The following is a 12,220-nucleotide window of genomic DNA, read 5'->3' on the forward strand; positions in this document are numbered from 1 at the left end:
CACACACACACACACACACACACACACACACACACACACAAACCAATTCAAGTTCTGCAGAAGCCACCGGAACTGTCTGAGCTGTAGCGAGGAAACTAATTTGCCAGGAAGTTGCACAGACGGCTAATTGGAAAGGAGAACGACACCACCTCTTTGCTTTGCAAGGCTTCATTAGACGCGTATCATTAATTCAAACCCACAGAGATGTTTTTCAGACAGTGTGGGAACACTCTTTTTTTCTTCATTAGATATTGTGCACAGACGCCTTTGTGTATATATATATAAAAAAAATTCAGTTACAGCTCTAAAGAACCGTTCACACCAGGACGATAACTATAATGTTTTACAATACAAACATATTTCTAAAATCTTTCTAAATATAAAAAAAGTCCACAGACACTCAAAAATGAAGCATATTCCATAATTTGCTCACCCTCATGCCATAGGTGTATATGACTTTCTTCTTTCAGCTGAACACAATCTGAGTTATATTTAAAAAATATATTGAATAGATTTTTTTAAGCTTCAAAAAAGCGAATCCATTAATCATAAAAGTAAGCCATATGCCTCCAGTGAGTGAATAAATGCCTTTGAAGCTGAAGCGATAAAATATACATATTCAACATTTTAAAAGCTATAATCACTGGCTTCCGGCAACAGCCGTACATGCCATAGATATGTGTACGTAGATGCCACATTCGACCGCTGTGAATCGTCATTCACAGTAAGGATGCCACAACATTGCAGCTCTTCTAGTTGGCAAACCGCCGAGATTTAAATTGCCTAAGGAACTGAATAACCTTCCACAGGTGAGAATGTGTTGGTTTGTGTTTTTTATATGTATTAACTCGATATTACAGGTTTTTACTATGGTAATTTTTTTATGTTTTTACTTTTACTATGTATCTTTTGTATGCCGTGTTATCTGAAGCCTCCATCTTCATCTTGTTGTATATAGCGGCCCATAAAAATAGCCACTATTGAGGAATCTAGGTTTATATATCTATGGTACATGTGATCACGAGAGAGTTGGGGTCCGGCGGAAGAGTGACCTCCAGTCTGACGTATGATCATAGACAGTAAAATAAATGGACACAGCGACCCCATAGACTTCAACGACGAAAAGTGAAGTCAATTAGAAGCACTCACTTCCTGAGTAAGCAACCTGTCGGACAGTTGTAAGTCTTCTAGTATTTGTGGAAAGTAAAATCTGAATCATGCTGTTTAAATGTTTTGTCCCGTTGCTTTTGGCACACTATGGGCTTCTCCCGATTCTTTGCCCTTGACTTAATGTCTCCACGTCCCCCCGACTGCCTCAGACAGTAAAAGATTTTCCGCGAGGGTCTCCTCCTGTCTATACGGTAATTACTGTGCGACAGTCACGTTGGTTATCACGCAATCGTTAGCCTATTTTTTTACAAAAACAGCTTCTACGGGGCGATAGTGTAAGATACAAGGTAATGGAGCCTTTTATACATTGTCGTGTTCCTTTTAAATAAACAATGGAAAAATTTAGTCTTTAAACGCCTCAGATGTAAAGCTATTCACAGACAGACCTCACCTTACTCAACACAGCAAAGGTGAGGTCTGTCTGTGCTGCAGGGGTGATCTCTCTTTTCTCGTGAGGCAGCTGAATCAGCAGTGGCCACCGGGGAAATATGGGCACCCGGCCCTGCTAATACCTGCTGGGCAGCATCTGTGATAGTGCAGAGACAGGGAAGAGTAATCATATCTGAAATGACTGCAAGGAGGAAGATCGTAATCAGGAGTGAACACGGTGTCAGTGTCTGGCTTGTTGTGGAAAAAATAGCAGGCAGCCACTGTAACGATGTTAAGAAACAGCTGACATTACACGACAGACGACAGACTTTTTCCCATAGTCATGCTGATAGAGTTAAAATCCATTGACCGTACTATAGTAAGGTTTTATATTTTTATTATTTTGTGGAATATTGCATCATTTCGAAAGAAATCGTTTCCTACTTAGCATTTTTATCATGTTGTCAAGAAGAAAAAATCCTTAAAACAAGAAAAACATAACGAATATATATACTTATATATATACTTAATTTTTAGTTATTTTTTCCCAAAACAAGACAATTACTTGTCTAATAAATACTTCTTGTTTTACGAATTTTTAGATGTTTGGACTAGAAACAAGACAAAAATCAGAAATCATTTTTTTGGACTGTTTTTCATGCATATTTTGCCCGAGTTGTGAATGCGTTTGTATACTGATTTGAATGTGAGACAAAAAGATTGTTTACCGCAAACTTATCGCCTTCATGTTGAGTTATCTTCATGTTTCACTGGTTTAAATCATTTTAATGAATCATTAGTTGAACAAACTCACTAAAAAAGCGGTAAATTAATCGACATCTAACGCTCGGACTAATTTTCAAATCGAAATGAAGCATTGGCAGTTTTTTTTAAAATTAAAGGTAGGGTAGGCCTTTTCAGAGCAGCTAGCAATGGCAAACTAACTTTAAAAGCAAAAGATCCCACCCTCCCTTCAGAGCGTTTCCAAACCCACGACTCCTTCAAAACACATGAACTCACGCGACAAGAGACAACGTTAAACTACCTCATGTCACAAAGGACAACATTACAATAATAATGAATGTAAAACAACTTACAGAGTTTTTACTTGTACCTCTTGACTGATGCAGATTCATTTCGGCGTTAAAAGTGTTAACATACATTATATTGTCAAAAGTTTGTCCCAATCACTTCCACGGCCACGTGTATAAAATCAAACACCTAGCCATGCAGAAGCTTCTACAAACATTTGTGAAAGAATGGGTTGCTCTCAGGAGCTCAGTGAATTCAAGCGTGGTAGCGTGATAGGTTGCTGTCTGTGCAATAAGACCCTTCATGAAATTTCCTCACTACTGAATATTCCACAGTCAACTGTTAGTTGTTGGTATTATAACAAAGTGGAAGCAATTGGAAACAAATGCAACTAAGCAACGTAAAATCACAGAGCGCAGATGTCGCCAACTTTCTGGAGAATCAATAGCTATACAGACCTCCAAACTTTGTGTGGCCTTTGTGTCAGATTAGCTCACGAGCAGTGTGTAGAGCTTCATGGAATGGGTTTCCTTGGCCAAGCAGCAGTATCCAAGCCTTACTTTTATCAAATGCAATGCATTTGCATCTGGGTTTGGTGGTTGCCAGGAGAACGGTACTTGCCTGACTGCATTGTGCCACGTGTAAAGTTTTGTGGAGGGGAGATTATGGGGTGGGGTTGTTTTTCAGGGCTTGGGCTTGGCCCTTTAGTTCCAGTGATAGGAACTCTTAATGCTTCAGAATACCAAGACATTTTGGACAATTTCATACTCCCAACTTTGTGGGGAGGTTTGGGGGTGGCCCCTTCCTTTTCAAACATGACTGCGCACCAGTACAGAAAGCAAAGTTCATAAAGACATGGATGAGCGAGTTTGATGTGGTGGAATCTGACTAGCCTGCAAAGAGTCCTGAAATCAACCCGAAAGAACGCCTTTGGGATGACTAGATCGGAGACTGCGAGCCAGGTCTTCTCGTCCAACATCAGTGCCTGACCTCACAAATGGGCTTCTAGAAGAATGGTCAAAATTCTTGTAAGCACACTCCTAAACCTTGTGGAAAGCCTTCCCAGAAGAGTCGAAGCTGTTATAGCTGCAAAGGGTGGGCCAACTCCATATTAAACCAACAGATTAAGAATGAATGTCATTAAATTTAATGTGCATGAAAAAACTGCATCCCAAAACCTTTGGCAATTTAGAGTAGAAACACATAAATTGGAGGCAAATTTGCAGTTGTTTTTTGTCGCTAAGTGAATTTTCTCTAGTTCAAATAGCATTAACTAATGTTAACCAACGTTTGATATTAATAATGTATTGAGATAAATCTTTAACATTAATTAATATTAATAAAGGTTTTAGAAGTATTGTTTATTGTTAGTTCAACTAATGCAGTTAACAAATAAAACCTTACAAAACTATATTTTTGCAGTGCAGTACAGTCACCATTCATTTGAAAGCTCTACGATTTTCTGCCAAGTTCATGCAAGGACACCCTTTTTCTCTCTAGGTATAGACCAGTACAAAAAAAGGTCAGTGCTCAAAAAGCATACAGTGTTTTGTGGCACAAACAAAATGTTTGGAGAGAACCAGTCTGGAGAGAACAGAGCTCTGTGGGTCATTTCCTGACAGTTCATTGGGGTCTCTCTAGCAACCAGTCCACCGGATCCCCGCTGGGTCTCTCATAGAAGTTCAATACAAACGTGCGCGTCAGTCGATGTCTGCGAGACAGCCACTGGTCAGCTGAGGTTTAGCTCAGTCTGTGTACGACTGATGCCTGGAAATAGCATGAGAAATGTACTTGGGGGTGTAATCGAATAGTTCTGCTGCTCTGGACAGCAGTCAAAACAGTCTCTTCTGCCTGTCTCTGTCCACTTTTGATGAAGGCAAACCAGAGTGTTTCTATTGCAGCTCATGCACACACTATACAGACCTTAATCCCGGTTTATACACTCTGTCTGTTGTCTTAAGTGTTTATGGAGCGTTATTAAAACCAGAGATGCCTGTAGAGCCAGTGACTGATGGCCCTGTATGGAAAATTCACGCTTATTAATGTTCTGTTGCCATTTCAGAAATGTTCTCTATTAGCAGTCTTATAAATTTGGTTTGAATTTTCACAAGGAAATGGGATGCACGGAGCCATCAAAACAAGCGCACGTTTCCTCAAAGCGCAACTTCACTGAGCCGACAGTGTATCGTATTTGAATCAGAGAACCGAATCTGAGGTTAAAAACAATCATCAATTAAAGCCTGGCATGAGGCTTTGAAAAAAAGATCACAGAGAGCCGCTATAAGAGACTATCATTGTTAGTCCTAACATTACTAAGAGTTTTTCTCACTCGCTGATGGAGAAAGTTTCCCAAATGAGCATGCATGCCTCGTTACCCCAGACGGGCTTGTTTGGATGTTCCAGTATTGTAAAGAGGAGAATGTACATTTTGTCCTTACATTTGACCTTTGTGCTGCAATACAATGCAAAATGGCATGTGCGCTACATTCACTAATGGAGGCAACGCTAGTCCCAGCCCTAACTCATTATAATCATTCATGGGAACATGCTTGTGAAGTTACGGCGGCAGTAGGAATTGCACATTTCTCATCTGTATAAAGGAAAAAAAGCAACGCAAAAGGGTCATTGCTTTTCAGACGCATGGTCCTTTTGCTTTGAGTAAATATGACCTAGTTAAGTACGTTTTCATTGGCAATACTGGAATTCTGGAGTTTTATTGTGGCCGACTTACTTCCCAGAACAAGTATTAAAGGAATACTTCACCGCTTTTTCATATTAAACTATGTTATTCCCTTAACTAAGACGAGTTGATACACACCTCTCTCGTCTCAGTGCGTGCACTTAATCTCTCTGATGCGCGGTGACGATCTGATAGCATTTAGCTAAGCCCACTAAGCCCAGTTCATTCACTGGTACCAAACAGAGATCAAGTTAGAAGCCACCAAACACCTCCACAATTTCCCTATTTAAATAAAGTTACATGAATAGTTGAACAATCAAGTATGGTGACATACTATGGTGAATAAAACGTTGCGCTTTTCTAAGCCGATTAAAAAGGAGAACTATAATGTATGGCGGAATAACACTTCTGAGAGTACCCTCACCTCCACCATATTGACAGAAATGTGAGAAGGAGATGTGAGGGAGGTTTTTTCAGCCGGGACTTTTTACTGCGCAGAGTCAAAGTACTCTCTGAAGTGCTATTCCGCCATACATTATAGTTCTCCTTTTTAATCAGCTTAGAAAAGCGCCACGTTTTATTTTATGTCACCATACTTGATCGTTCAACTATTCATGTAACTGTATTTAAATAGGGAAAACGTAGAGGTGTTGGGTCGCTTCTAACTTGATCTCTGTTTGGTACCAGTGAATGAACTGGGCTTAGTGGGCTAAGCTAAATGTTATCAGAATGTCACCGTGCACCAGAGCGATTAATTGCACACACTGAGACAAGAAAGGTGTGTATCATCTTGTCTTAGTTAAGGGAATAACATAGTTTAATATGAAAAAGTGGTGAAGTATCCCTTTAAGGCAAAAACTGCACAGTATGGCATTTCATAACGTGTTTTTTTCAGACTAGCAGAACAAAAACATCCCAAATGCATGTTATTTCCACCTTTGGATTTCAATTAGGCCCTACAATACATATCTCAAAATGTGTTTTTTTTATAATGCTGCCTTTAAGTGGTATCGTCTTACTTCTGAAGTGGTGATTGAGCTTGTCGCATTCAAGTGCTTTGTGGTTGGAAAGAACATGAAGGACACCAATCCTGTGTCCCACTTTGTCTACTTATACTATGTCCTAAAAGTTTGTAGCCTGATATTTTTGTGAAGCAAAAGTACATACGTTTGAGCAGGGCCGTGCACAGGGGGGTGGCCCGGTGAGACACCCCTCGCTGCAGCCTGTAGCACGATGACGTTGCTGGATCAGATCCAATACGTACTGGATGGTGGATCGCTCTGGCGATGTCATTCATACAGATCTCTGAGTTAATTTATCATGCGTATGTGCTAGTCTTAATGTATGATCATTATTGTATATAGATTAGAGCTGCAACTAACGATTATTTTTTCTGTCGACTAATCTAACGATTATTTTTTCGATTAGTCGACTAATCTAACGATTTATTTTTTTACCCTTTGAAATTTTTCAAAATTCTGTGGCACCCCCTCGCATAAGTTACGCTAGAGGTGTAACAGTACAGACTGCTCACAGTTCGCTTTGTATCACGGTTTTAGGTTCACGTTTCAGTACAGTTTGGTATTTGCCAGGGGCGTAGCCATCTTTTCAGAAGTGAGGGGGACAGAAATGTCGTAACCCCCCCCCCCCCCCCCCTTTTTTTGGACCAATATAATTTATCACATCTCTTGCTTTTAATTGGGCAAGATATCAAATACACTGCTGAACAATAACCACTAATTAATATCTATAATATTATTCTCCTATTTTTTATGCCAATTTTATGATTGGTTTATATACTACAAACAATTGTGCATTAAGATTCCATAGATTTTATGGAATGTAAAAAAATATAGATATATTCTGATGCAAACCATGCTGTTCTCCATGTGAAGATATAGTAAAGTGTCATTTATTCCTGTGATCAAAGCTGAATTTATCATCATTACTCCAGTCTTCAGTGATCCTTCACTAATCATTCCCATATGAGGATCTGATGATCAACACACATTTATGATTATTATCAGTGTTGCTGCTCAAGGTGCTGCTTAATTTTTGTGGAAACCATCTAAACATTTGTGGTAAAATTAAAAAAGAGAGAAATTAATACTTTTATTGATCAGGCATGCATTAAATTGATCACGTGATATTTTTAATATTAAAAAAGATAATGTATTTAATAAATGCAAATAAATGCTGTCCATTGAACTTTCTATTCATTAAAGAATACTGAAAAATAACATGTAGGCTATCGTGGTTTCCACAACATTTTTAAGCAGCACAACTGTTTTCAACACAGATAATAATTATAAATGTTTCTTGATTATAAAATTATTTTTTATATCTTATATCTTGATTATATCTTGATTATTATATCTTGATTATAATGATTAGTGAAGGATCTTGTGACACTGAAGACTGGAGTAATGATTATAAATTCAGCTTTGATCACAGGAATAAATTACTATATATATATTCACATAGAAAAAAAAGCTGTTTTAATTTGTAATAATATTTCAAAATAGTACTGTTTTAACTATTTTTGATTACATAAATGCAGCCTTGGTGAGCAGAAGATACTAAACATTAAAAGCTGCATTATTCATATAGGCTACTTTATTGTCAATAAATAGCCTACATTGAGATGACTTGAAAAACACACATAAAGCATATATTGTCGCAATCGTCTGATTGTCGTCGTCACGTTTCATCATCATAACGATTGTTTTCCTTCAGCTCAGCAACAGCTCCAGAGGTATTACCTCTACGAATCCGCTTTTGGACTTTCTGTGAGAGCGCCCTCCTCATATTTAGAGTCGAATAAAATTACAGGTCCTGCATAGATAATTTTTTGTCTCTGAAAATTTAAATCTTGATGTATTCACTTTGGTTTCTATGTAAATACATTTGCCCGTGACCTCAAGAAGCGCGCTATCAACCGAGTTTAGAGAAAGCTGTTTTTTAGCGTCCCTGTTAACTTGCCCGCCCTCGCGCAGGTTCGAATCCCGCTCGGAGCGGGTCGACTAGGATCGGCAAAACCTAGTAAAAGTGCGGGGGACGAAAATACATTTTATTAAAAGTGAGGGGGACACGTCCCCCGCGTCCCCCTCGTAATCTACGCCCATGGTATTTGCTATGTTCAGGGGAAAAAGGACTACTGTCAAATGAAAATAAAGAAAATAAGAACAGATAACTTAAATAGAAGCAGCAGCACAAATAAATACTATTGAGCAAAGATGAGAACAAAATAAACAATGCTTTTCAGGTAGGTCTAACATTAGTTTTTAGGTAGAGAAATGGAATGAAGTAATCAAAAGTAAAATAACCACACATTTAACTGTTTAAAATCAAAAAAATAATCCTTATTAAACTTACAAAAGCTATTCAGTCAGGAGCAGTGAGTGATGTCTTTATCTTTTGTTTGACATTAAACAGACAGCAGTGAATGCTACTGCCCCTTTAAGACCCACGGATAGTCGTCGTATTTTCTGTATAAAGTTCACTTAAGGCATATACAGAGTAGGCTATGACAGTTTGACATACTTTTTGTGAGTTTGTCCGTTTAAGCACAGGATTTGAAAGATAACTCAATATTTGCGCGCTTTGGGACGAGTGCAGAGACAGATCTTCTCATTCGAGTCTCCTGGCTACACAGGGGTGATGACGGTGAAAATGACTGCTCATATTCGGACGTACAGCAGCACTCGCATGCGTTTTATAAAGTTTACAAAGAGAGACCGTTTTGCCCACGTTTTTCTTTTATTATCGCTGTTGTTGTAGTGTATACCTGAGGAGTCAGCGCGTGTATCCATCGACAGAAACATACATACAGCATTATTTTCAAGTTACAACCCATATTAAAGATGCGTCATCAGATGCGAGATGAACCGAAGTGTAAGTGCGTCCCCGCAACTTTTGCTCGGGATCCCGGTTGGGAAACACTGGTCTGTATTTGATAGACACCGCGCTGGTTTGTTTAGAATTATATGAGCGCCGTGACCGCGTGATGAAGGCGTGTCGCAACTCTGTTATTCAACTGCTCTGGTTTTAAAAGCTATGTCATACTAAATGCGCCAAAATGCAATAAAACTTGTTTTACGGTCGAATGCAACGCGTGTGTGTGTGTAAGTGAATAAGAGACGCGCAAAAGGACGGAGAGAGAACTTAAGGAAATGCAGCTAAACGAATATGCGTGCGTCTTTTAAATAGCGTAAAAATGAATGAATGACGAATGTGGCGGCCGTTATTGATTATGTGGCAGTCCGCCACAAATTAGTCTATGTGTGGGAAACACTGTTTGGCCTCTGTTTAAAGTATTCCCATACTTTTGATATTCGCGGTCTAGGTTTGTGATAGAACCAGGAGCAGAAGCCAACATTACGCGAGATGAACGTCTGACACGACGCGTCGACGCATTTCACGAACGTCGACGTATTTCCGTAGTCGACGTCATCGATGACGTCGACGCGTCGTTGCAGCACTAATATAGATGATGTTCTAAACTGTGTAGTTGTAGTACTGATAAATAGTATTAAGTAATTATTGATTAATAAATCATCTTTTCATAAATGTGATGCTTAAATTATCCTAGTTTCGCTGTACATGCATGCAAAACAGTTAATTTTTATATATTCTGATCATACTTGCTGTTGAGTGGAAGGAAAAATGAGTCAAGTAGCCTAATTGTCTCTGTAATTTTAATCCTCAATGCAACACGATCTGTAAAGAACTTTAAAATACCAGTACCCTACACATTCAAGGGAAAATGCAAAACGTGTGTTCTGATGGCGTGAGCATGTTATTAATCATTATTTTTGCGTGAGCGGTTTGAGTATTTATCTATCCAGCAAAACTTTCCTGTGCATTCAATGATGTCCACAAAACTCTTCTGCGCATGCGTATATGACGTCATCGAATTGTGAATGAATCCACCGCGCATGCGCGTCCAGTACGCGTTGGATCTGATCCAGTACGTCATCGTACTACAGGCTGCAGCGAGGACTTCTTGGGCCCGGTGGCTAGAGCCACTGCCCCTTTGCCCTCATCGGCTAAGGTGCCCCTCTTGCCCCCTTCCCTCCCTCACGCACAGAGGATTCCCATAAAAGCGTAATAAAAGCGATCTGTTCTGCTAAAAATCCACTAATTCCGCTAATCCGTTCCGTGTTTTCCCGCTCCCTCAGCAGCATCGCTCACAGTCTGCAGCGGGGTCCGCTCTCTGTGGAGACGACAGTTCCAGAATGTCGTCCCATTAACGGGTAAATCACAAACTACAGTCTACATTACAGACAGTGGTTGATCCGCGGAATTATACGTTTGTTTCTTTCAACAGTTCAAACATAGATTAAAAGCTCCAGCATGCCAGCGGGTAAATCGTCATATAGCCTACTGTATACTGAATAGCTGACAGTTTGTCACTAGGCTATTTAACTCCTGTAAAATAGATTTCCGATTATAATACATTTTTGTGAGTTAACACTTGAATCTATAACATATGTCATATTTATGATATTTTATTTAGACCATATTAATTGTATACACAATTTTTAAAGAAAAAGGTAATAAAGGCTATTATAGATATGAGTTGTATCAGCCTACAATGGGGCTAAAGCACACCCTAAGAAAAATGTGGTCATTTTTCAAAAAAGTTCATACTTGTGCAAAAAATATCTAGCAACGTTTGCATTATTTTCTGTTTATTTTGATGAATAAAATAACATTCTGTTATTAAAAAACTGTTGCGTATGATTTACATAAATCATAAACAAGACCTTTGTCTCAAAATATATTCAATAAATGATTATTATTTGCTACTTAAATCTCCAATAAAAAATAAAAATAGACAAGAGATCAAATTAGCCCAGAATCAACTTTTTGGAAGAATAATTAGAAAAACATAAATGCAATTAGTACTAAAGCCTAACAATTGTATTCATTCTCTATATTAAGATGATACTCAACCCCCTTATAGTGCCCCTTTTTACCACGCAGGTCCCCTTTTTTGGTTTGGGCCACTGCCCCTCAAAATGTCTGTGCACGGCCCTGCGTTTGAGTGTGTAGAGTACGGCAAGCTTTGGGAAATATTTTATCATAACTTTGTCTTTAACGGACAGCTCGGTCGCTTATCCTGTCACCGTTTAAACTACTCTGTCAATCATGTTGTCACAGTTAAAACCCTCCACATTCAATTTAATTTAATTTAATTTCCTACCATGTCGGAGAGGAATGTAATAGCACGCTGATCTGCCAGTCGTGGGTCTTTCATGTGGCGACTTTCCGCATGTGTTTGCAATTTGAATATAATGATGCATTTAAAAGTTAATCGCCAAATGTATCTTTGCAAAAGTTCACAATGTTGTATCAGATGAAATAAAGGCTAATGTGGATAACGCTGAATAAATATTTTTTCATCAGGTTAGATACTGATTAATGACTCAAACCTCTTTATCTAAACCTCTCTAAACCGTGGGACTTGCACATCTGCCATGTTTGTAGTTTTAATCTGTGTTTCTAGTTCTAATAAAATCCTTGTCCAACTCGCAATGGGTTGTGGGCAATATTAGCCGGAGACGGAGTATGCATGGATCTGCGCTTAGGATTCTAACCGGTAAAAAATTGGCCATCCGGGTATATTTGGAATGCTAATTTTCACTGTGTATAAAAAATACAACATGCTTCAAATTATTATTCATATGTAAATATGCACTGTGTAAAAATATGTAAAAAAATTTTAACTAGGACACACATATTTATGATCATTAGCCTACGATATAAAGGCAGCATTTAAATACACCAACCTTTTATTCCTCATTCTGTTTTCACAGAGGGTTTTGTTCATATAGTGCATCATTTGCCGGATTTTATACAAATGTATTCCTTAAAACATTGGGAATTTTTTTCCCCTGGCTGTTTGATTGCTAAAAGGAGACTCAAAATCCCCTTTGTATAAACCCTTTGACTAATAAGTCAACA

This window comes from Pseudorasbora parva, chromosome 23 (assembly GCF_024679245.1).
Source record: "Pseudorasbora parva isolate DD20220531a chromosome 23, ASM2467924v1, whole genome shotgun sequence".
NCBI lineage: Eukaryota > Metazoa > Chordata > Actinopteri > Cypriniformes > Gobionidae > Pseudorasbora > Pseudorasbora parva.